Here is a 22957-nt window from a genome sequence, read left to right as displayed (position 1 = left end):
TCCTGGAGCTATTCTTGGAAAGGTTGTCATATTTGTGTGAAATCCCGAGGAGGGAATGTATGCAAGCATTCTGCTCAGCATGAACCCCAAACACCCACAACACTGATAGATTAAATGTAATAATGTGTTTCAAAAGGGAGAAACACTGCAAAGCAAATTATGCAACCCTTCAGTGCATTTTGACACCCAGAAGGGAAAGGTGCCAAGGGAATACTGTTTTTCCACCAAACGCACCAGATCCACAACAAGGCTCCAAGAAAAACATACAGCCAGGTTGCCAACAACAACAAAACATGACCTGAGGAAGAAGGGGCTCTTCACAGGAAGGTTGCTCCCATCAGAGCTGTAGCTATCATCTCCAGGACTGTAGGCAGAGACACTGCCCTGGGAATATTTATTTCCTTTTAGAAGCAATGTTATTGAACATACATGTCCACTGAGGAATGAACTTATGGTTCGATGTAACAGGAAAATCAGGACATGTAATAGAATTCCTGCAGACCCATTCCAACGGGAGTGCCTGAATTTCATTAAATAATAAGTAAAGGAATATCTGGAAGATAAAGTTTGCTTTGCTCGTATGCTCTTAACATATTTGTTTTTATTCTTTAATATTTCCTTCCTACCTCACATCCTCCATCACTGAAGCTTGCATGATATATATGATTTACCATATGAACATACACACTAACAACACAATCAGAGTGCGGGGTTAATCTTAAACCCATGAAGGGACAAATCTAGGTAACTCATTGCCTAAATCGTGGTGTAAATCTGGGCTGAACAACCCAGTTCTCCATTAGGTATGCACATGGTGCTTTTCAGATTGCTAGAAGACTATATTCTTCTCAGGGCTAGCTCAAGGCTCCTCGGCCGTTTTGCTGCCTCAAGGATGAGGACAAAAATAACAAAAATAACTAATGCAGACACAAAGCAGAATCACAGTGAAAGCCCTCCAGATCCACCCAGCACTGGCTAAACCAAGCCTGACTGATTTCAAAAAAAACTCCTTCTTCTTTAGCATCTGCTTGACTGGAGGGTCATGGGCAAAATCAGGCATTTTTTAAAATATTGCTACACATTACATTATTGTTTTTGTTCTAGAATCTGAAGTGACTGGCCTGTCTTTATTGGAACAGATGCTCTATGGCATCGAATCTTGTATTAATTAATTGTCTCCTTCTAATTAATCAGTGTGTCCATTCCTATAGGCAGGCTGGGGAATTGTGGCTTACAGACCTGGGCAGCCTTCCACATTTGGCTCACTTGGGGGTATGAAAAACACAAGGAAATAAATAACATGGAACATAACAAATATCTAACAGGGATTGACATTGAGACTATTCTATCAACTCCTGTGTGTGAGCTCAGAAGGCCCAGAATACTTGCCATGTGGATTTTATTAACGATCATGAAACAAATCAATGGAGATTCTGACACAAGAAAATTGTGCTGCTCTGGAGGCAGCTAAATTATTCCTTTTGCAATTTCTGCTGAAGTTTTGCAGTCTCCAATAGATTTGAAAGAAAATCCTACTGGAGCTAGAACCAGAAACCAGTTGAGTATCACATGACTTTGGGTATGATGGAAAATCTTTCTCGCTGCTGGGTAGAAGCGAGTTACTGAATTTAATTATTTCAAGCTGCATTCATAAAAGGAAAAAATTCAGATATATTTGTCTACTTCACAACACAGGGAGAAAGAAAAAAAGTGAAGAAAAAAGTGAAGAAAAAAAGTGAAGAAAAAAAGGAAGAAAACTGCTTAATTTGAAACTATTGTCAAACTGTGCTAAAGGGGTTCATTAATGTTGTTAGTGGAGTCTGAGTCAGTGTAAAGAGGAATGCTTTAAATGTGTGAATATATTCAGCACAACTGCATATGATACCCAGTTGTTTGTGGTGGCTGCCCCCTGAGGACAGATACCCTCTGGAGTTAGCGCTGCATGAAGCCGCAAACCCCTCTTCCCAGAGGGTACACATTTCCTTGTCTCAAGCAGAGATGTTCTGCAGAGATGCTCTGCCAGCTCAGAGGCAAAGGCAGACACATTAATGATGTATTAGTGCACCAAAGACTGTTGTTCTAGGATTCAAAGCTGCACTCCAGTGATGTAGTGTAACCACAGGAGGCTTGTGCTGAGTATTGAGGTTACGCAGGGATTCTTCTTTCAGAAGTAATCTCACTCTCAGTTTGTTTTTCTTGGTTTCAGTGTTTTGTTGCATAGCCTAAGAAATAATGAATTTTTTTTTCTAAATTTCGTGATTGATCTGAAAAATTATAAGAAATTTGTTTCATGTCATACCAGATTATTTACACTTTTACCTGAAAACTCACAGAGGAAAACTCTAAAAAAATATATATTCTGGATGAGGTAAAAAAATGCCATATTTGTCTTAAAAATCAAATGCTCTGAATATAGTTTTCTGTTATGTAGTCAGATCTTATATTTTAAAACAAAATTTATATCAAGTTTAAATGAAAAATAACATGTTTTGCGGAAATTTTAAAAGTAGTGTAAAACATTGAAACAAAACCTTTCATTTTAAAAATAAATAATAAATTAAAATCAATTCTTCAAAACCATGTGTTTTTTCAGTAAATTAATTTTCAGCTATATTTTTTTTCTTCCTTTTCTCAGTTGGTTACTAATTAACAGCAATGTCAAATTTCTGGTGTCACAAAGAGGAAGAGGTTATAAAAATTGCTGTGATCACTGCTGTAAGCACACAGCACAAGTCACAAATAATTCTAATGATCTCAAGAAAAAATACTACTCCTGTCTTACAGCTGGTAAACATGGGCCACAGATCCTGAAATCACTTGTTGTGGTCATGCAGGATATCTAAAATTGATCGAGTAGCACAGCTCAAGAAGAGTGGAGTTGTAAAGAGGAATATTCAAACAAGTCCATGATACTTGTGTTCAGTTCACAGCACCCACATGGAGCAATCCTTGCTACGTATTTATTTCTAGTCAGGGCCCATAAAGCTAAACCCACACTGACAGGCAGAGTGCATTAGGTGCGTCTCTAGTTTGCTCTGAAAAGGCCATGTGGCCCAAGACTACCCCATAGTGGGAACCAAAAGTAGAGTGAGGAGAGATGGTCAGGAAGCTGCTTTCAAAACCCACTCTGGTTCTGCCTGAAGATGCTAATGCAGATACTGCATTGCGTGTACTAAGAGAGCCCGGGTCTCTGAAATGCTAATTATGGACTCATAGCATTTTCTCACTTCTAACTTGCAAGAGGTCTATTGTGAAATGGTTTGAGTGTTTCAGCAGTACTAGCCAAAAATGTAAGTTCCAGAAGTAGTTGCAGTCACAGGCAGTCAACAGTTACTGCTCCTTGCCAGAAGATGTGGGCTGTCTCAGTTCCACTTTTCAAACATACAGTTTTCTTGGTGACATCACCATTATCAAAGCTATGTATGAATGGATTATAAAGCACATACCAAGGAAATAAAAATTGTTTAAAAACAGCACTGATACAAAATCAAATAGATATGAGATAATCAAGAACAAATTCAGACTAGGAAATGGAAAACTCAGTCTGATTAACCAGAAAAATGAACCTGTGAATCAGTCTACATAGAAGGTAGTGAGAGTTTAGACTTCCCACTGTTTTAAAATTAGGATTATATACTTACGGGATTGCATAAAGAAGGGATTAAAACATAGGGTTGCTGTATCAATCTCCAAAATCCCAAATTCTCAACATCTTCAGAGCAGAGAGTTGATCAGAGCTCACTTGTTAATGGTGCTTGTTCACATTTTATTTATTTTGCACTTAGGCATGCCTCAAATCTCTGAGAGTACTAGGACAGGGGACATGGGATTTTCTTTTGCTTTTTTTCTTCCTCATTATGCACACATAACCTGGATTGTGAAGGGCTGGTCTTTTCTCACCTTCTTCTGAAGCACAAGAACTTGTCCAAAGGAGACAGTACAGTGTGTGCTCAGTGATATTAAATTCCTCCAGGTGCCCATCTGGCATGTTTCCCTCCTTTGTTCAGGGTTAAATTAATCATCTGGTTTGGACTCAAGCCTGTTTTTATCCAGATCAGTTTGCAACAATCATTTTTTTTCCCTGCTGACTGCTTTCAGTTTCTTATCTTTCCCCTTTTTCTGTCGCTTGGTATGGCCTTCTTCATGGCAGACTGGGAGTTTTCTCCAGCTAAAACCTCACACTGTATTTGGTGGTTTTGGTATTTTACCACATTTCTTCAGTTTATTTTGTAGCTGGCGAGGAGAAGAATGGTATGTGCAAGGGGTGTTCAGTGGTTCCTTGTAATATTATGCTTAAAACATGTTGCCTTTGATGGGGAGGGCCTGGTTGGTAAGGCAGCTCTTTTCTTGCAGTCCCACTTTCCTGTATGGCAGCATTGACTCATTACATGCTGTTTCAGGCTAAGTAAGCAATAAATAAATGTAAGAACCAAAGGAGATGCTGGAAAAACTACTATAGTTTCAACCTTGACTCTATGTCTGCAGTGACTGGAGATGAAACCCAGGATTCAAATAGTATTGAACTCTAGGCAAAACCAGAGTCTGACAGCAGATTTGTGGTACAGTGCAGGTTTTTTAATTTCTAGTTACATCTATAGTTTATTCTTTGTGCACCACTCTGTGACACATTTCCCTGAAAGATACTTGTACAATTTGAAGGTGAAGCCAGTGAAGAGTACAGACTATGGCTGATGTTGTGGGATTATGCTACTAAAGCAAAAGGAACCACCTCTTCTTTACATTTCTTGTGGATTTTGCCAGTGGTGGATAATGTCAAAGTACCACTGAGAGGTTTGTGCACATGCATTATTCAACATATGCACTTTTTTGTAATAACTTTTATGAGGGGGAAGCAGGGATGGGTAAGATGTACTATGTAAACAATACATGGAGAAATTATCAGTATGTACAAAATGATAACATTAGGCAATAAAGGTGCTACCAAAATTGATTGATATGCCTTAATAATGCCTTTCCACTTTCCTAAGGGAGACAGAACAAAATGGAGCTGAGACTTTCCTGTGTTGGAGATGATATTTTGTAAGTTCATATTTCTTTTCAATCACTTTCTAGGAAAGGATTTTGCATCGAGAGTGTAATCTTCTCTTAAAGAACTCTCCTAGTGTGCTTCTCTTTATGAACCAACATTAACTGTTATTAAAATACATATTTATTTACATGGAATTGAAAACACTCTTGTTTCATTTGGCTTCTACAAGTATATGGTAATGGTAAATGTGTCGGGTCACTGCGCTCTTTGCATGGTATTATCTCTTTTTAGATTCTGCTTGCAAATATAGGAATAGATTAGAGCAAAATATAATTTAATATATAGCAAAATGCAAAGTTCTTCAAAATAAAATCATTCTTTTCCAACTGCTTTTTTTTTTTTATGAGTTTTACCTAAGGGTTTGATTTCATAAGAGCTAGATGGGTATTCTGCAGTTTTTACCATCCAGAGACTTTTACCGAAGAGATGAAGGTTGTAAAGGTGGTTTGAGATCTCCAAGTTGAGCATTTGTGTTCATAAGAAAGAACCATTCTCCCATAATGACAAAGTTACATCTGTACAGGATCATTAAAATTCTGGAGGAGAAAAAAAACAATGTGATTTTGTCGCTGTAAAGAGCAGTACCATTGAACTGCTTTGTCAGAAGACCCCAACCCTTCACTGTATTTAACTGCCCTTAAACCCAAGCCTGACAGCAGATTCCCACTACTTCGTCAACTGAGCTTACTCATCTCTTCACACTGATGTCCCTGCTCATATAAACCAGTGAGACATTCCTCATTTCTAGGATTTTAAGGCCAGAAAGGCAATACTGACAGAGGTATCTGCATAGCACAGACAACCTCACCCAGCATCATCTGCAACAAATTTACAGCTTTGTTGCACTTGTGCCAGTCCCCTGGAAAGGTAAACTAACCAAGGTTAGAAATCTGAGTAGCATAGCGACCCCAACATAAGATGCTTACATGAGTGATTCTATCACTGTTTAAAGAGAAAAGAAAGAAAAGCATGCCTTTATATATTTATGTCCATCCTGAATCATATCTCTCCCGTATCTATTCTTACTCTTTTTTCCTGCTGCATTACAGAGCTGGCTTTTACCAGCACTTTCTCCTTTAGGTAGACATATACAATGAACAGCTTGCCTCTTTGCCTTGGATAAACTAGACACACCCTAGCAATAAAAACAACTTTAACCTCTCTTTTTAAAAGAAGTTTAATGGCTGTTAAAGCTGTCTGCACAGCGAGTGATCGAGCCTTTCTGATTAGAAACTCACTTGCACTGCAGGTTTACTGTCTTCAGGGCATGTTTTCAGACTTGCACATAATCTAGGCGCTCTTTTCTGAACCCTCTCCAATTTCTCAGTGCTTTGGTGCTTCAGAGTCAGGCTGTCAGGATAGCGTGCAGTGCAGCATTAACCACATCACTGCTGCTTCACAGAGAGCTACTGCCACAACCCCACCCACTCTTGCCAGCCTCTCCCCTGTACACCCAAGCAATGCATCTACCTGCTCAGCCTCCACAGCCCAGCTGGCACATATGTCCAACAGGCTGTCCACTGCCAGCCCTGAGCAGGTCTCAGCATTATTGCATTGGAAGATCTAATGCTGTTAACGAGATGCCCGTCATGCTTCCTCTCTAAACACGTTACCTCGCATGCCTGCTGGTATTCCCTCCAGCATTCTTGATCACTCCACCAGTTTCACCACTACTGCAAGCTCTACAGGTGATCATTACTCCAAATCAATCATAAAGTTGCTAAATAGTTGTTCAAGTGTCAAGTACTGGAATGAATTCTTGTGGAGGGCCAACAAACATACTCTCCACAGGATAACAGTTTTCCACTCACAGTTACATTTTGCAACTAAGAGGATTAATCGGCTTATGATCCACTAGAAAGGCCCCACCATGGTATCCCCAGACCACTAATATTTTCATCAAGATGGGAAGTGTCAATTGTTTTTCAGAAATCAAAACATACTGCATTGACATCATTAAGCTGAGCAAACTGATGTTTCATAAACCTAAAACAATACTTCTTCCATTATTATTAATTTGTTAATTATGGATCCTCTTCTATTTTACATGATGTCTCCTTCAGAGAGTCACTAGATTAATTGGTCTATAATTTGCTGGGTCATTCAATTCACCCTTTTAAATTGTGACATAATATTCTCTCTGGCATCCCTCAGCCCTCATGCTCCAAGACTTGCTAGAAATGAGTACTAGCAGTTCATAAATCTCCTCAGGCAAATGTTCCAATGCTTCTGGACACAAGCACTGTAGTCCTGAGATTTTAAAATGTTTAACTTCAATAGCTGCTCTTTAACATCCTCCCTGATTAAGAACAGAAGAGAAAGTGTTACCACACTGAGATGTGAAACCATCATTCTCCTTCTTTCTGAGCACAGAACAAACAATTATTGAACAGTCCTGAGGCAAAGCTTTCAGGGAGAGGTAATATCTTTGTTAGACTAACAAATGGTTTTGATCATATTGATATAGGAGGTCTAATAAAAGATTTTATCACTTCCTGCAAAATATGTTTTATCTTTAATCATGGTTTCAACAACATCATTATGACAAACATTCCAGTTTATTAGTATCAGGATAATTTTATCCTCCTCTATGACTCTCCAATTACCAATACTAAGGTTTCATCTGTTCCTCATACATTTAAGGAATCTCTTTAAAACAAAGAGGCCTAGGCTGTTCAGCACTGGTTTTAGCCTCTTTTATCAACTTTCTGAATTTTCTATTAAATGAAAGAGCCTCACATTCCAATTTCCTACCTGGGAATGTGTGTGAATGTGTATACAGATATTTGGTTTCACATAAAATCACTGCTCCTGCTTCTAATCAGCAGGAGACTGTGGTCTGTTTTTCCCCCACTGCTGAATTGCAAGGGCTTGAAATTTAATAAAACTTTCCTGAAGAATTATCTATGTATTATTGTTTGTATACTGGTGTTTCAATTTTTCTGATTATGATTTCATCTTTTGAGAACTATCCCTTTATAGAGCAGAAAGGAACCAAGGTAGAGAGGTTGCTAGATATACCTGTCTTCCAGTTAGGATCAGCAAATGCAATTTAGTTTGATCACTTGCATTTCAACAATGCTTTTTACTTTCTTCTGAAGTAACCAAGCTGTCTTATTCAACAGAATAATATCTAATACAGGGTTTTCTTAAAGATATGTCAAACACATTGGGGGGTTTTGTCCTTCTGTCCTTGCCTACCGTGTTTAGAAACTCTAAGGTTCTGGCATGAATTGAAGAATGTATATGTGCTCCAAAATTTGACCTCCTCTGCTTATTCCCTCTGCTTAAGTCACTTAGACTATTAGGGGATGCTACCTACATCCTACTTGTGGTGACCTACAAAGGTCTTTGACCTTCACTCTTTCTCCACCATTCAACCACTACCTCCCAGCCCTTCTTTATCTAACCCTGTGACCTTCAGCATGTAAGAACTCTTAGTCTTTTAGAAATAGAGTGCTCTGAGGTTCAAATGGCATCTTTAATACAGAGAGCTCCTCTCAGCACCCAAAATACACACACCTCTGCTGCCCAATTTAATGTTCCTAAAGAGGTTATGGCCAGTATTTGGGCACTCCAGCTATCTTGGTCTTCCAACCAATTTCTCATTACTCCTAATAGTATCTAATTTCTTTTCACAAATGGCAATGTGTAATTCCTCTTATTTATTCCCCAAGCTTCTCACGTTGGTAGAAAGGCTGTTACAAAACCGCTTTTCTTTAAATGCCTCAGTGCTCTTACATTGCTGTAACCTTGAGTTTAAATAATATGACTAGAGCAAATGTGCAGTGTGTCTCTTAATTCACTCTTGTTTGTATGCTGCTTTAAAATCCTCTGGGTCACTTTGGTCAGGCAACTCCCCAGAAGATGGGCAGCTGTCTTAGACCCAAGGCAACTCACACATCTTCCAACCCTCTCCTGTGGCACTCCCCTGTCACCCCTCCAGTGGGCTGTCACTTGCAGCTCTGCAGTGCCAACACACACAGGTATAAATGTCTCCCTTTCTCACTTAAAAGGCAGTTAAAAGTAATGGTGTAGAGAATCATACCCAAACCCCTTCTCAAATGTACTTCCTCCTATATCTTTGTGTCTCCAATCTACATTCTGTGCTGCTTAAGCCCAGAGGTCCCCTCCTCCTCCTAAGTACACTCGCTGCAGAAAGCTTTTCTGGATGCCCCTATAGCGTGGTTGCAGATACCTATTACACTGAAATTATTAACTGTGCTGGTTTTGCTGACTACTGTTTGTGCAGTTCACTGCTGTAGCACATAGGAAGTGTCTTCACCCCATTAATCACATCATTTCCCTAGGATGTTAGACATTATGGCCACCAGGATATAACCTGCTGCTCCTCTGATATCTGCAGGTTATGGGCAAGCCACCTTATCACAATGCAAATGTGCAGCATCAATAGAGGCCTGAAAGACTAAATATTCAGTCTTAATTATACAAACCAATATGGAGAGCTCTAGCCTCCCCCAAGCACTGTTCCTCTAGGTCTTGCTGCTGTTATTTTGCTTTCACAGACTGGTGTTCCTCAGGCAGTACTTCACAGCCTTGGGATGAGCTGCAGAGATTAGCTCCTGGTGTGCAGCCCTCAGGGATGTATTGTTGTCACCTTTTCTCTTTTTTTTTTTCTGCAAGGGAGAGGAAATTTGACAAGTGCATCTAGTCTCGATAACAAAGCCATTATGGGAAATCAAGTGAGAGTGGTGCCAGTTGCTGTGTTGTGTCTCCCTCTGTTCCCTTGGTGCTTATGAGTCTATTTAAATTCTTCCTTGTGTCCATGGACCAAGAGTGGGACAGAGCATTGTTGCAAAAACCAGCCTCCTGTCTTCACATAGTAAAACATGAGCAAGTCACTGCAGAATATTAGCTGGGCTAGAGAGCCTGGCTCAATGTCTGAGGCATCTTGCACACTTTAGCAAAGCCACCTAGAAAAAGTATTTGCACTTTAAAGCAGCAGCAGGATAAATCTTCCCCTGGCTCTTTATGGTAAACAAACATTATCTTCAGCAGTACAGATTTGCAGATAAACAGTTCAGCATGAGTTCTTAGTACAGCACTGTAGCCCTGGACGAATGCAGTCATTAGGTACCTAATTAAAGAGTATTGATAGAAGCAGGGAACTTAGATTTTTTCTGCATATGAGACTTACCCATCTGTGATGGAAATGCTGCATCTGTCACTCAAAAAACCTCTGAAAACTTAGAAAAGATTCCAAGAAATTTCCTGAGAATGACTGAGGAATTTGAAAGCACATTTATGAACAACCAACTCCAGGGGTTCAAGCTGTTTATCCCATCATGTCAAAGGGATTATTTCAGTAGGTCCTAAAAATTCCTACCTAGGGAAAAAGAATTTGAGCAGATCTCAATTTGTTACCTCCCAGACAAATATATCAAAGATCAAATGGCCAGAATCTGAAACTAGAAAAAATGAGGCTCAAAACCTAGTGCAGTTTTTGAACAGTGTTTGTATTTAATCACCGGATCAATTTCCCAAGAGTAAATTGGATTCTCCATCACAGAAAAATGTTGCATTAAAAGGGGAAGAGTTGGTTTGGTTTCACTAATTATTCAAATGAGAATTAACTCAGGGCATTCCTGTGGCCTTGATGGTTGTTTTGGGCTTTCCAGTATGTCGGTTTCTGTTCCTGACATGCAGAAGAGGCAGAGAGCTGTCCTGCCCCCTGGCACTCAGCCCCCCTGCCACGGCCAGCATAGATCCCTCCATAGGATATCACAGCAGGCACAGAAAGGGACCACAGCCACAGCATCCCTTTCTCCTGCCACTGCAGGCAGGGGGGCCACTCCAGATCATGTACAAGTCTATCTGTGCCCTTATTCCCTTTTATTTCATTTCCTTCAATACACTGTGCTCAGACACTTCTGAATTTACATCTCTATGGGGTTCAGCTCCTTCTATACCTACTGCACGCTAGCATATTTTTTCTTGAAGTGGGTAATACAGACCTTTTGTCACTCAGCATCCCTGCCTATAGCAAGACACTCAGGCTTATGGCTTTAGTAAGAAAACCAGACAACACCAAAAGGCAAACAGCAAATGTGCCCTTTAATTCCTATATGACTATTCCTGGGGTGACTCTAGCTGGCAAGGACACTTACACATCCTCCCTCTCCTGTACGCCTGGGTAGGGCAGAACTCCCCCCTTTTTAGGATCCTGTTTACACACACATGCTCAGGAAGGTCAAAGCAAACCTACAGCAGGCAGGAGCCGATGCGCATAATTCAAAGCACATTCAGTCTTCAGGAAGCTGCTAAGGTGGCTTCAGGGTCCAAACATATAGGATCTGCAAGATTTACCTGGCATGACAAAGGACACTGTCTTTTCCACCTGCCTGTCCTCTCCACTTATTTCTATCACCAAAGCAAGAGCACAGGCAAAGGGGAAGTTCTAATTCCTGGCGCCACAGTTCATTGCCTCGAGAGTTAATCCAAACTGCAATTGATTGTGTGAGCAATTAATAAGACAGAGTGATAACTGCAGCACTCACTGCGGAGAGGTTGAAGGCAGGCCAAGTTATGACCCCACTAGAAGAAGTCTCCAGCTAGAGGAGGGAACAGACTGCTAATCGGTTAAATCTTCCCACCATGAATCACTGGAGTTTGTGCAGCAGAGTCTTTAATTCACTATAATTTAATTCTCCAAGGCATAAACTACAGAGATCTACAGCCACTTAAAACTCCTGAGTGAGAGCATCCAGGCATGCTATGAATTTTCCCATGTCTTCACACCTCCAGTTCAATTTCTACCTCTCAAGAAGATGTGGACCTAGAGCCATGTAACTGCTTTGCAGGCTCAGCCTTGTGCAAACTCCCAAGGAGAGGTCTTTTATCCAAAACCAATACATATTTATATTTTTTATGGAGAGTTAAAACTAGGCTTTAAGATAAATGAATTCTTTATATTTAAAACTATAACTTGTAAAATTATCCTTATCTCATCCCAGAAAGTTGTTTCTTTTAAACTGTAAAGATGGTGCTTTCCTATACTTTTATTTATAGAGAGATTGTAAGGAAATATTTAAATCCAGTAGAATTTCATTGCACTTATGAAAGTTACTATGCTTTTATGTTTACTTCAGAAATTTTGGTTGAGTATTGGGCTGTTTATTTTTAAGAATTTTTTTTTTCATACATCACCAGTATACAACTCTGAGTTTGCAGAAATTGCCACAATGCAAAAGTAGCTGATCTGTCCCAGTTAGGAATTTACACTCATATATGTTAATCAGCTCCTGCAGTAATGCAGTGAGTAATTCTTTCTGTTCTTATCTGATCTCTTATAGAAGAGGAAATGTTGAAATGGAACCTGCAATATCACATTATAAATGTCAGATGCAATCAGCAGGCCAGGTTAATCAACTGTTTCCAAATTCCCTCAAGTGACACCTTTTCTGCAAAAATTTAGTGGTGGCCTCCAAGCACAGGAAAACCAATTAGGCTGATAATTCCCACAACAGCTGATGAACCTCAAACACTTTGTAGTAGCTTTCTTGGCCCATCAGCTTCCACCTCGTCCACAGCAAACCTGCAATGCAGATGTCCAAGCACTGCTAGAGAGCAGATCTGTACCACATCAGTATTTACCCCTGTCCATGCTTTTGCCTCTTGTCTCTCTATAACTGAGGACACCCAACCTTACATTTTCTGTAGGGTGGCAGCGCAGTTGTGGCAGTTACCAGGTACAAGCCTGAGCAGTGTAGGCTTGCCCTTCCTCTCCTTGCACTTATCTGGTCCTACTGCTAGCAAGCCTTCAGAGCTCAAGCAATAAACATCTTTGGAAACAAAGGCTTAGGTTTTGTCCTGATTTCACTCCAGCTCCCTACTGACAGATACTGTGAACAAGCCCTTACAACCTGTCTCACTTTTCTGATTAAAAGCATTATCTTTATGTGAGGTTAGAATTTAAGGCATCAGATTGGAGTCCAGCCATAGCTAAGTGACGGTGTTCACTAGATAAGTATCCTCAAAGTTTTGCAGAGTGTTTGCTCTTCTGAAACAAACTGCAATGATACCATAAATAAGGGCACCACACAGGAGGGCTCAAACTGGATTTCAGCGTTATTTGACTGATAAAAGGGCAGCACCTTTTAACTAGGTTACAAAAAACTTTTCCAGAAATTAAATCCAATAAACACACACAGTTAAAAGAGAGAGAGAAAAGCAAAGGGCTGTGCAAGGACAGTCAGTTTTCTCAGGTAAAATGGAGATAATAAGAGAATATGCAAAGTACCCAGTTATAAGAAAACATTTATGAGCACATCACTCACTTTAAACCATAATCCTCAAGCAAATACTAGTCTTTTTCTTATTTCTAAAAATAGAACCAGATCTTTAACCCTATCAGAGGAGCAGATAATAAGCACCAGGAACCCAAAGAAATGTGACTACCAATGTTGAGATTCTCCTCTCTATGAGAAACAGCACAATTTTAGCTTTCCAAGCTTAAATGGGAAATGGCATAGGGGAAATCATAGTCTGCTGAGGGGAATATTTTTTCTGGGTAGGATAGTTATAGTTTTTTCAGGCTTTGTCACACAATTAATTGGTTCTCTTCTATCATTAATGAATTTCTATCTTTGACTTTACACTGAACCAGACCTCATGAACGAAGGTGATCTAAAAAAAAGTAATACACTTTATATTAGTAAAATCACCCATTTGAACTGTTGTGTGGGAGAGGAGAAACAGATCTGTGGAAGAAAGAGCTTCTCTCCCATGCATCCATATAAATGAACGATTTTACTAATGTAAAGAGAGGCCTACCACTGTTAAGCCTTGTCAATGAGATCAGAGACAGGGCCCTGCTGTCTGCTCCTTAAAGTATATTATTTTTTGTTAGATCACCTTTGCTCATAACATGGCCATTGAGAATTTAATGTTCTTACATATTTCACTGTCAGACTTTATTGCACATTCACGAAGGAAAGTAATTTCATCAAGTGATAAACTATGAACGATACTAAATATAGATTTATTGGAAATTCCTGTAGAAGGTAAGTGAATTCTTTCTGCCAGCTGGAATAGAGAGCTACAGTCAAGCTATTTTGTTACCTGTCCATCATTCTCAGCATAAAGAAAATGATGACTGCTAGTTCTAAAATCAGATTAACACTGCAGTGCGTATAAGCTCATTTTTGAGTACCCAGTGTTTGCCTTACTTCTGGAAGAAAATCAGTTTTAGTCTGTAGACTAAATATTTGACCAGAATCTACTAATTACAGCAAATCATTAGGAAAAAAATAATAATTCCCTTTGCAATGAAGTCAAATTTCTATGTCTTCTACATAGCAGATAGTAAAAATATTTGGTAGCACAGTAACATATTAACAATTTGGTAACATAGTTACCAAACCCATGTGAGGATGTCCGCAGCTCTGCACAGCCAGAAGCCAGGCAAGAAAACCTCCCTGCTGGGGGAGGAACCTCAAAATGCAGCCTGGGCAGCTGTGGGAGAAATTGGATGGCTCCTGGTCCCATGGTCCCATCCCTTGAAAGGAAGACATGCACTGACTGAGCAGAAGAAGACTCCCAGTTAGCCAACTGGGGGTGTCACAAGTTGCTTTTTATTCTGTTTCTCACCACCAACCATAAAGACTGGAGGGGGTATGTGGAGGCTGCAGCAGGCAGTGTCCAGCCAAAGCAGACCTGCCAGTGGGCACCAGCGGTCAGAGGAAGGGTTGTTGTCACAGCCTGCTCACCACGTTACTCCTGGTGCCTGATTTCTTTCCTAAAAAGGATGGGTCTATACTGATATCCTTCTTGGGGATCACACACTGCTGGCTGTGTGATTGCCTCTTTTTCAGATAGTTCAGCACTCACTGAAGATTGTTTTGGGCAACATCTAAAATGCAGCCAGGGTGGACTTCAGTAGGTTAGAACCAATAATTGATAGAATTAATATTTTCCTCCTAGTATACCATGGGTTTCCTTTAAAATAATTCCCAGCATATTTTATTTCCTAATTTTTCTGCTGTTACTTTCTTATTACATGCACTGGTTTGCCTGCTGATGCCATGCAGCCTCACACATTTGCATCCATGCTCTACCTGCAGGTTTACTCTCGGTGGGCTACTCCTATAACAAAACGCAGTTACATACACTACACTGTAACTAGTGGCACATCTGTGATTCCCAGGGCCAGCAGAAGATGATGTGAACAGAGATGCCAAGTGTTTCCCTGTGCTCTCACAAAGAGTTGAGTAACCAAATACCATGTGCATCTTCTTCTCTATCTGATCACAGAGATGAGCAGGGTGTTGTTGCACCTGCCCAGGGTTAGGGCTGATAGCCCTGAGCAGTGATTTGGCATGTTCAAGCCCAGGATTAGGGCTGTTGATGGGGAAAGACTGTCTTGCAAGTGATCAGCAAGTACAAGCAGAGGGAGACTGAGTTGAGAATTTTGTAATCCTATTACAGGATTGTGTTAGTCATTTTGCTTTTTCCTTTTCTATCATTTCTTTGTGGGCAGGCAGAAATGCCCCTCTAATCTGACAAGAGCTGTGGGACTCAGCCATCCATGTGAAACTTTGTCTGTATATGGCTGAAAATACTTGTGCAAATCCCTAGGAGGTGAGAACTTGACCTGAGAGCTGATTTCTGCCTCTGAGGAATAAATATCGTGGTTCACCAAGAGTTTGGGTCCCCTCCAGAGGAGAGGGTGCCCTTGCCTGAGCAGTGTTGACAGCACATTTGTGTTGCTCACTAGCGCGCAGCCTTGAGGCTGGCCTTGCTAGGGCCAACCAGAGGGCTGTTCAGTTCATTGCCTCTGACAGTGACCAAAAGCAAATGCTTACAGGAGAACAGAGAAGCAGACAGCACTGCTTCCCAGTCTCCAGGGATGCCTTAAGGAGACATTTCTGAGCTGCCTTCCTCCCGGTCGCTCTGCCTGCCAACTTCATCCCACCAGAACAGCTCGTTCACTGACCAGCAAGCAAAAGAGGATCTCTGCTCTTTTGCATGCCCCTGTTTTTCTAACATACTTCCCTAAGACCCTCATGTACAGAAGGAGAGGAAGCTGGTTGCTAATGTCCATTACTGTTCTGTGGAGGAGAAGATGAAGAATAATGAAGGAACAGATGCGCAGCTGAAAGGAGTAGGTGACCTAAAACTAAGCTACAGGGGAAAAAGGTAGTGAAATAGTATGTGTGATAACCAGAGAAGAACTGTAAAATAAGAAAAAAAAAAAAAAGAAGAGTGAAATAAAATTATGAAGAACAATAAATTTGACATGAAGGAGACAGCGGATAAAGAGAAGAAAAAATGCTATGGATACAAAAGAACAAAACAGAGTAATAAAAACCTGAGCCACAGGTGGAGAGAGAAGGCAGTGAAAGAGGAAGAACTGGGAACAGCTTTATATCAAATTACAAAGTTGCTATCCTTAAACCATCTGATAACATGATACTCCCAAACCACTCCATTCAGTGCACTCTAATAGAGTCCTGGCTTTCATTTTGGTGGCTTTTCATACGTGTAGCAAACACATAAAATAATGGAGAGCAGCAGACATCCAGCCTTTTTTCACGCTCATGCACATCCTGTTCTGGAAGTTGGGCTCTGCTCTGAAACACCACCCACAGGTACCAATTTTCTCCCATTGAGTTTGAACGGAGCTTCTCCTCCTCAGAATAAAACTAGCCAGGATGACAACATGGTGACATTGCTTAATCTGGAGCTGAATGCTCCAGCCAGCTGCAGAAGGAAGAGTATCTCTCTGACAGCAATACCCCACTCAGAGATTTTGGTCTCTATGTTGTGTTCAGTCATCCACTCTTTATTGATAATTACTGAGACCAAGAACAAGAAGCTGAGGTTATAAACTGATACATATACATAGGGTATTAATTTTAGAGCATTTTAAGTTTACTCAGGAATATGATTCTTGATCCCCTATCTTGACCCTCAGTTATGCATGGCCCTTGCACACTACAGGTTTGATAAAGAGACTTACTACTTTTGACATTCAGAGGAAGAGGTTTTGGTCTACTATTATGGGTGTTACTGATGACATTCATTATCAAGTCCACTCTCCTATCATTCTTATTTTTCTGCTATCATCTAGTTTGAAAAAGCTATAAAGCAGGATTTATTTTGCTTAACCTCTAAGAGCTAAAATAATTAAGCTTTTTATTTCATTCCATTTTCACGAACAGTCAGGAATATATCTGAGTGCATCTAACTCAGATTTTATCATTTGAGTTAATTAGCTTAATTTGAACTAACTTACCACATTGGTAAAGGGCTGGGTGTAGTCTCTAGATATTATTTCCAGACTAGTAAAGCTACCAGTTCACGAGATGTGCCTACCCAGCCCCTCCATATAAAGAATGAGCTATATCACCATCCAGGTTCCCTTTGATAGGTCAGTGTTACCTGCCCGTTTCACTCCACCGATTTTAACTTTATCACCAGATGTTGTCCCTCCATGTGGAAGGTAAATCTATCCCAAGGTCAGCACTTTTATTGAAACCACAGCCACAACAGCAGAAAGACCTCCAGAAGCTCACAAATCCTAACCAATCCCACCAGCTAAGCCTGACCACTACTACTACAGGAAAACATGGGTTACAGGAGGTAGGCGAGATGCATTAACCAAGGGGAACAAATTCTTCTGTCTAAAAGTCAGAGTATTCAGGTGTTAATTAATTTACCTGAGGGCTGTACAAGGAAGGGTTTGAGCTCCACCTGGAGATATTAGAGCACAGCTGAAAGAACTGACAGGTTGACAGACCACTACACTGTCCTGCTAATACCTGCTAATACCAACCGGAGTCTCAAATATGTTGTGATAATGTTCAAGGTGGTCAGCTTGGTCAGTGGTATAGAGTCATTCTTCAATCAAAGCTCTCTTAAGTAGGCCTAAGATTAATATTTATGCATGCAAGAACAGTTGGATGGCAACCAACAGTAATAACTTTTGCCTTATTTAGAATTATTTTAAATGCTGAGATCATATCTGATTACTATAATATATCTTTATGGTAGTAACAAAGAAACTTAAGGAAGGGCCAGGGAATAACATTCACATAACCCTGGGCCACTATATATTCAGAGGTTTCTATGTGAAGATGCCCAAACACCTCTCAAGACATAATTGCTGTGTTTCTTGGGATTTCCACCCCACCCATTATTAGTGTTCTTCAGGATAATCTTCCAATGGATCCGAAGTATCTATCCCCCATTGCTTTACATTTATTTTCCTTCTCATTTAGTGTCCCCGTCTTCCCTCACTGCAGATGCTCCTCATCACAGCAGCACAGGAAGGTGTTGTACTCTGCAGTAGGGCACCGCTCATTCCTTACCCCGTGTGCTGCATGATTAGGCAGTCAGATCTCATCCTTTCCATCTATCACCATGACAGCTCAATCATCTTGGGAGGCTTCCTTGAACTCTCACACTTCCCACACAATGGGGTCAAATAACAATTACTCCAGTTAATGGCATCTACAACACACCTGATGACAGCACCATTTCCAACAGCATCCAGCAAAGAGTTAAGCTCCACAGAGAGATAAAGATAGAGCCTGATGTTCATAGACCAAACAAATTGCTTAGTGCCTGTGTAGGCCAAGTAGCTGAAAGGCTGTCTAGCCTGCCAGATTTCACATCCACTGGCTAGCTTGGGGGGACGTGCAGTAGCCACCAAATCTGACCTACACCCCATCAGTGTCAGCTCATATCAGAGAGCTGGCAGGATCCTGGAAAAGAAAAACAAATGTTACTGCTGCCTGACTCTGTCAAAAGGGGTATTATAGAATTTTATCTTGGGAAGATGTGATATGAGAAAAACAGAAGATGCTTAGAAGCATTTTCAAAGAGAAAGTGACAAACAAAATCTTGCAGGGAGGGATTAGGGAAAGGAAAGGGAATATAGGATGGGGACAGGGAGGAAATGGGACGTGTGACAGGTAGAAAAAAATTAGAGGACTCACAAAAAGGACAGAGGTGCACATAAGGGTAACAAGAAGTTAAAAATAATGTGACGGTAGGGAGCCAAGCAAGTTAGAAAGAATAATGGCATAGCAACTTTCAAGCTATACTTTCCTCTAAAAGATGAACTAGAGGATGGGATTTTCTTATATGATCTGGGATCTCACTGTCCTTGAATCCCAGGTGGTTTCTGTTCCCTTTTATGAGCTGGAACTTGCAAAAGGACACCCATATGACCTTATACTCATGTCCTGTATTTGCTAGATATGGTGTGTCCCCACCCTTGGTAGGTCCCTGAGCCCCATCCTTGCAGGCCCACAGGATTAGATCTGGAAAATCCTTTCCCATGTGTGCCAGAGCTGAGTTGCACTCTGAATCCTCCACCAATCCCAGCAGCCTGAAATGAGGCAAATATTAGAGACATGCAAATATCACAACTGTCACAGCCCCAGACAGAAGTTAGAGGGGAAGGAGGAGGCTCTGAGAGGAACCCAGAGAACCTCTGAGGTGAATGGAGGAGTCCTACTGCTTGGGGCAGGTGACATGGGCTTTTCTTGTTCAGCTCACTACATCACATGGAGTCAAACATGGCACTGCACATATCACCCAAACACCCTTTCTGTTTAAAGGCCAGATGCTGCACATCACAAGAGACAGAGTCTAACCAACTCCAGAGCTGTGGAAGTCAGAAATGCCCAGAGTACAGCCCCTACTCACACTCCTCTAGGGAAAAGTGTTTCTTATTTTCTTCCTATGCACATGATTAGCTGGACCACGTTTCTAGTTACAGACTTAATCACTTGGCATTTACCCTAGCTATGGCTCATCCCTGTCAGGAAGTAAAAGGGAGTGCTGCTCTCAGCACCAGCTGAACTCCTCCAGCCAGGGATGATGCAGCTCTTGGGCTCAGGTAGGGGGTGCAGGAAGGGGCTGCAAGAGGTGGGCAGGGAGAGGTCTGTGTCAAGTACTCAAAGAGTTAGCATCGCCTCCCTAAAGTAAAATAAACAGGACTTTCCAGCTGGAGAAACTGGTCTTTGTAGATCCCTTCCAACTAGAAAATCCCTTCCAACTTCCCACTTAGAAAATTCTGTAATTCTGTGTTTCTGTCAAAATTACATAGACCTCTCATCTATGCCATAGCATGAACTGAAAATATGGATGGTAATTACAGCTCCCTCTATAGTCCTAGCTCTTACAAATAGTGATTTTATTCCCAGCAGAGAGAAGGAGGGATTGATTTGTGAAGTGAAGAGCTAAGATTTGTCGATGGAACTTTCCAATTCAGGAAAAGACATGTCTTGAAAATCAGAAATTGGTAAATGAATGTAAATCCACATAAGGCCTTAATTCCACTCTGTCTGAATGATGCCTCTGGATTCCCTTATCACTTTACTGCGACTCTGCTTTTGAACTGAACCGAACATGAGCCAACATCACCAGACCTGTAGGCTACCACTTAACTTTCTGAACAGAAAGAGCAGCACAGCTGCTAAACTGTGCACTGAGAACTCCATTCCTCTTACATCCCCACAGTCTTTTGCATGCAAGGCCACTGATGCTGCACTTTCCTCACTGTAATTGCACCAGCAACCCGTGATCACCTCCCACTGAACCGCTGGCAGTTCCTTGGCCAAAAAAGCACTGTGTCCTTGTATTTCTGCAGCCCATATGGTGCTGTGGTGAAATTGGAAAAGGCACGTTGGCTCCTTCCAGGGAACACACAAATATCTTTTTTGGCACAGTGGTCAGGCAGAGGGCTGTGGCTTTCCCAGATCATTTCAAATGGGGCTGCTCCAAAGTAACTACTCGCTATGCAATGCAGCTGCCTCTGATTCTGCAAATGCAGATGGTGTACTTGCCACTGCCAGGTTCAGGGAGGCCAGATCACACTTACATGTCTACACTTTGCTACTGAGCTTGCAGAAATGTGTTATTTATAGGTATGGACCTTCTGGGAGGACCCAAACTCGCTGAGACATTGGGCAGAGTCAGCTAAGTTTCTTATTTGATCTAATCTGAAACCTGCTGTAAAAGAGTGTAGTGAAAAGTTTTATTCACACATTAAGCTCAGTGAGTTTGCAGGCTGTGTAGGACCTAATATATGGGGAGAAAGAAGTAGAGAAGGGAAGAGCAAGATAAATTATAATGAGGTCTGAAATGCAGTTAGATATTTCATACACAAAGAAGACGACTGTGCCAAACTACCCTTCTGGGCACGGTCTTTTCCTGACACAGCACATGCAGTTCTGATCACCTGGAGAGAAGGTTGAGATTTATATTATTTCCAAATTAAATTAGGAAGAAGAGTTTAAATGCAATTTACATTTGTATTGCAGAAGAAGGGGCTGGAGGCATGTTTCAATTTGAAAGCCATACAAACACAGCTTGAGAATTGCTACTCTTGCAGTGAGTTCAGTGTGTGATGCACCAGGAGTTGCCACCCAGGCAGAGGGTGCCAATTTGCTGCCACAAGGCAAGCAAGAGATTTGGTCTTTGAATTTCCCACTGACCCAAGCATCATCCATGGTGCAGGATGGTAGTGGTGGTAGTTTTTGCATTAGAAGTGCATCACCAGCTTCCTGAGGCTATAGAGGGGAATTAAAGCCAAATGCCTCCATCCTGAGCTTTTGTGAATAAAGACTACTCTTTCCCTATAAAATCTTTTTAAAGTATTTCTATCCCCAGGATTGACCCTTTCTCTCTTCAGATGCACTGTGTGATGTTCTGTGTTGTGATGCACAGCGCTGGGTACTGTCTGTCAGGTCATGTTAAGCTAAAGGAGTGGCCTGCAGCAGAGACTCAGAGCCATTCTCAATAAATTGTCAGCAGAGTGGAAAGCAATAGTTGCCCATAATTTGAATTTCATGCCAGCTCGTCATGGAAATCTTATGTGACAGTTTGATGTGCCCAAGAGCTTGTTCAAATAGATGCCTGCATCCTCAGAAATTCTGTTTGCTGTTTTGTGCTGCCCACACAGCTTGCTGGACGCTCATTGCTCAGCGTAACGTTGCTCCACCAGCATCATGAATTTTAAAATGAAAGCTTTGTCGGTAGTTTAGAAGGTACAGATCCTAATTGTAACAGCTGTATAGAAATGCAAAGCTGGAAACCACTGGAACTGAGTTTTAACTTGGCAATAAAGTTTCAAAGAAAAAAACAAATTTACATGGTTTGGTCCTGGCTGAAACAAGGCCTACATGTGTCATCCCTCTGGGCTGCCATTCTGGTTTAGGTTCTGGTGCTGCCCAGGAGAGCTTTCTCTTGCCTCTCCATGAGGCAAATACTTCTGCATCATCTCCTCAAGGTCTGCAGGAGCTCTGCCCATCCCCAGTCATATCGGAATTCCACCATTCACACACACCAGCTTCACAGGAGAAGAAATGAAAGCAACACAAAACTATGTCATCTGCTGGGAGAAAACACCAAAATACTCTCAGTCATTGCAAGAAACCGTGATCTATACACCCAGTGGTCTGTTATTCAGGAGTTTCTTGTAGGGATCATAGCCTAGGAGGGTTTTTAAAAGGGATTTAAAGGAAAATAATGAGGGAGTTTATGAATTTTTACAGGAAGTTTATTCAAGAATGAAAGACAGCATGGAAGAAGACAGAGAAACATTTGCAGTGTCAATAAGGCAAAGGTATTGGAGGCTGCTGCCTTAGGCAGGAAAGAAGCAGGAGCAACAACTTAATGAGAGATAATACTGAAGGGTAAGATATGTCATTCACTGAAGTCAGGAAAAATAACAAGTATATTTACTGCTTGTCAGCAAAGGGAGAGCTGTGGAGAAGGACAAAATGAAATACATAGACAAAGGGATTGGTTAAGAAAATTCTCTCTGCAACAGCATTTGGGACTCATACCTGCAAGCCATAAATAAAGTATATATATAAAATAAGTATGCCCATTTTCATACTTAGCATGGATGTGAATGAAACTGAGAATCTT

The sequence above is a fragment of the Lepidothrix coronata genome, unplaced genomic scaffold (assembly GCF_001604755.1).
Source record: "Lepidothrix coronata isolate B3197 unplaced genomic scaffold, Lepidothrix_coronata-1.0 Scaffold163, whole genome shotgun sequence".
NCBI classification, from domain to species: Eukaryota; Metazoa; Chordata; class Aves; order Passeriformes; family Pipridae; genus Lepidothrix; species Lepidothrix coronata.
This window is presented reverse-complemented; position numbering follows the sequence as displayed.